Source organism: Elephas maximus, chromosome 9, assembly GCF_024166365.1.
Source record: "Elephas maximus indicus isolate mEleMax1 chromosome 9, mEleMax1 primary haplotype, whole genome shotgun sequence".
NCBI classification, from domain to species: domain Eukaryota; kingdom Metazoa; phylum Chordata; class Mammalia; order Proboscidea; family Elephantidae; genus Elephas; species Elephas maximus.
Window position 1 is genome coordinate 57,752,881 of NC_064827.1, and position 4,363 is coordinate 57,757,243.

At 42.8% G+C, this 4,363-nt stretch overlaps 1 pseudogene; it reads left to right on the forward strand.

The window, feature by feature from the left end:
- The first annotated feature begins 3,589 nt into the window (after nucleotides 1–3,589).
- LOC126082432 (40S ribosomal protein S12-like) lies at nucleotides 3,590–3,946 on the forward strand (annotated as a pseudogene).
- The last annotated feature ends 417 nt before the right edge of the window (nucleotides 3,947–4,363 follow it).

Here is a 4,363-nt window from a genome sequence, read left to right on the forward strand (position 1 = left end):
CTGGGGCAGCATCTTAATTCCTCTTGACTCTCTTCCATCTATAGTGGCCACATTTGCTGTCTGAGAACATTTCTCTTGGGACTGATTTACACTATGGCCACACACATTTCCACAGGGCATGCCAAGAACCAGATGCTGAAAGACCAGGTTGCAAAAAAAAAATGTTCACTGAACTAAACCATAGAGGCTGCTGCTGTTGCTGTCATGGGTACAATCACAGCAGCTGGCACAACCGTGGCTTTTCTGTAACCTTTGGAATTCTGTCAAATTTCTTCTCCTAAATTCTAGTAATAACTCTCTAGAATGATAGTCTGGTGACAGCTAATTCCAGTCCTAGGTCGGCCACTCTTTGGGTGTTTGATTGGAAGCTCACCCCTTTCTGGGCTTCAGTTTCCCTATCTGTCAGCCGTAAGGGTTAAGTCTTAGGATCTTTAACTCCAGATGACTTTTGCAGCTGGACCCAGCCTGGACGGCAGCATCAATCTTTTTGCAAGCGCTGTGAGCAGAACTCAGCATGGATGAGCAGCCTTTTCCACGAGCTAATTCTCATAGTGTAGACTTGTTTCCCGCCTCCACTCCTCCTGTTGTCCTGGGGATGGTTTGTTTGTTGTGACCTCTCCTCAGATGCACTACAAATGCTGATGAAATTGTCCTCAATATTGCACCCATGGGCCACGTTATCACCCAAATAATCTCACCTAAGCCCAGGCCAATTTTAAATCATTTCCCTAAACCAGGCAGCCTAAGGTGCACTACCCTTATGCCTCATATGAAGCAGAGGTCTGGGGCCTTGGCAAATCCTCCCCACCCTCTGCAAAGATCTCTGTGGAGTCTACCTGAGCCTTTCCTAAGAGGAAATACACACAGTGTTTTCTATTATTAGTATTATGACAACTGAGAAAGTGTCCCAGTGCTGCCACTATGGGTGTTTGTACCACGTTCCTTTCAAGAGACTAGGCTTTGAAGTAAGAGGGGCCTATATCATCTGCCCGTCCACTTTTTGCCTAACCTCTTCTCCTATCGCCAGTCCCCATGAGCTCCAGCCATCCTGGTCTCCTGCTCAATGCCTTTACACGTCTTTTTTTAAAAAAACTTTATTGTGTTTTAAGTGAAAGTTTAGCACACAAATTAGTTTCTGATTCAAAACTTATTCAAAAACTAATTGTTTTGTGACATTGATTGCAATCCCTGTCTTTACACTTCTTGTTCCCACTTCCTGGATCGCTCTTCGCACAGATGTCCATATGACTTATTCCCTTCAGGGTCTGCTCTGATGTCACCTCCCACATTTCCCCTGACTACCTTGTATGAGTAGCAGCTCTTCCACCTAGCTTTATCTGTCTCCATAGATTATCACCATCTGAGAATGATGAAAAAAACAAAAAAAACAACCCACTGCCATCGAGTCAATTCTGACTCAGGGCAACCCTATGTGTTACAGAGCAGAGCTGTGCCCCATGGGGTTTTCTTGGCTGTGCTCTTTACGGAAGCAGTTTGCCAGGACTTTCTTTCACGGAGCCACTTGTTGGGTTTGAACCCCCAATGTTTAGGTTAGCAGCCAGTTGCCAACTGCTTGCACCAGCCAGACTCCTGAGCATGATATACTTATTTTGGAGATAAGCAATATATGTTTATCTGCTTATTTCCTATCTGCTTCCCCAGAATGTTAGGTATGTGAGGGCAAGGGCTTTTTTTTTGTTCACTGCTGAATCCCCAGTGCTTAGTACAATGTCTGGCACATAATAGACACCTAATAAATATTTGCCAATGAATGAATCAACCTGGGTTTGAATCTTGAGCACTGGCACTTAACAGCAATGCTACTCTGGCCTGTGACTGTAATTCTCTGAGCCTTGGGTTCCTATTCTGTAAATTGGTAATGATAGTACCTATCCTCATAGCTGTTCTGAGGAATAAGTGAGATGATTAGTGTATTCAGGAGCCTAGCACAGTACCTGACCCATAGAGGATACACCAACCACAGACATTTGTTCCACCTACCTTTCCCTAGTCCATATACTTATTTGCAATCCTCAGAGTAAACGTATTTCGATTTCTTATGTTATCATAGACAGTTTCCACATAGTTCCATAATATACATGGTTTTAAAATAGCCCACCAACTGTCCTGAACCATTCTCCTGCTGTTGGATATTGTGCTTATCTCAAATTTTGAATACTTAAGGATGAGCATCTTTTTTTAAAATATAGCTTTTTTCTCCTTCTTAAGGAATTTGTTTTTGCTCGACTCCTTGAATAATTTTCAGTCTGTCAATGTTCCACGTATAATCTAGAATTGGAAATAGGCTTACCCCCTCAAGTAAGGTTTGACCTCACAGAACTAAGGATCAACCAGAGCTCTTCCTCACCCCCACTCCACTTGGCTCGGTGTGGGTGCATGGGACTCAGAGGTTCACAGAGTGATTCATCCATTCTTCTACAGCTTTCAACTTCTTAAAGAATTCAGACTTGGGAGAAGTTTTAGTTATCATCTCATCATATCAAGGAGGAAAATCAAGGCTAGAGAAAAGAAACGTGTTTTCCAAGTTCATTTGGCCAGTCAGTCCCAAGCAAGGACAGGGCCCCGGGTCCACTAACTCTCAGACCACTCCTTTGCCAGTACTAAAATTAAGATATTTCTACCAGGCATAAAAGAAGCCATGGTGGGGTAACAGGTAAGTTCTTGGCTGCTAACCGAAAGGTTGGTGGTTCTACTCCATCGTATTGAGTTGCTATGAGTTGAAAATCAACTTGACGGCACCTAACAACAATAATATGATAATAATGATAGTGTTGCCTCTTCTAAGCTTCTTTTTTTTTTTTGTGGTTGTTGTTAGGTGCCATCGAGTCAGTTTCAACTCATAGTGATCCCAGGTACGACAGAACAAAGCATTGACCAGTCCTGCAGCATCCTCACAATCATCGGTATATTTGAGCCCATTGTTGCAGCCACTGTGTCAGTCCACCTTGTTGAGGGTCTTCCTCTTTTTAGCTGACTCTCTACTTGACCAATCACGGTGTCCTTCTTCAGGGACTGGTCTCTCCTGATAACATGTCCAAAGTAAGTGAGACGAAGTCTCATTGTCTTCACTTCTAAGGAGCATCCTGGCTGTACTTCTTCCAAGACAGATTTGCTCATTCTTCCGGCAGTCCATGGTACATTCAATATTCTTCACCAACACCATAATTCAAATGCATCAATTCTTGCTTGGTCTTCCTTATTCATTGTCCAGCTTTTGAATGCATATGAGGCAATCGAAAATATCATGGCTTGGGTCAGGTGTACCTTAGTCCTCAAAGTGACATCTTTGCTTTTTAACACTTTAAAGGGGTCTTTTGCAGCAGATCGAGGCTCTTGTCAAAGTTTTTGGGCCCATCATTTCAAGGAAAGGAAATGTGACAGACACAATTTGTTTTCTACTGAGAAATTTAAGCATGTTATTCTGCTCCATTCCTTCCAATCTCAGCTTCTGGCTTGACATACTGACAAGCAGGATTAAGAAGTGACTGTCTCTTTCCCTGACCCCACTGATTTTCACAGAGGCAGAGGCCCAGGTGTGTTCAAGATTCAGCTCTACTCATAATCCACCACTGTGATTCAGGAAGACATTGCTGCTGGAGGGATAAAGGACTTTACACGGCTTTACAAGAGGTGCTGAAGACCACTCTCATCCACAATGGCCTAGTACAGGGAATTCACAAAACCTATCTTTGTGTGCTTGCATCCAACTGTGATAATGTATGTTAAGTTGGTGGAGGCCCTTTGTGCTGAACACCAAATCAGCCTAGTCAAGGTGATGATTAAAAGAAACTAGGAGAATGGGTAGGCATCGGAAAAACTGACAGAGAGGAGAACCCTGTAAAGCAGTTGTGTGGTTGTTCAGGACTATGACAAAGCATCTCAGGCCAAGGATGTCATTGAAGTATATTTCAGACGCAAGAAATGAACAAATTAAAAACTTGGCTCTTAAAAAAGTAGAAGAAGAAGTGTCTCTGTGCTCAAGAACAGGATTCAATATCAGAAGACCAAGAGAGAATCTAAACCTGACCAGCACAGCACGTGGACCTGCGCACTTGTCATTTAAACTCTTCTCACTCAATGTTTCCTGTAGGAGGTACAAAGACTTCTCCCACAAGATGTTGAAGCAAATACTGAGCAGTACTTTTCTGCTATGAAGATGATGGATATGTACAGATAAATCATCATGACAGTAATGAGTGGTTCCTGGAGAATGACAGAACTTCAGGGAGTCCTCCACTCTGCAAGTACAATTTGCAACCCACTTTAGATCTTAGCTACCTACTTTGCCTTGAATCTTGATGATATCAGAGTAGAACAGAATAGAAGAATAATAGTTCAAATT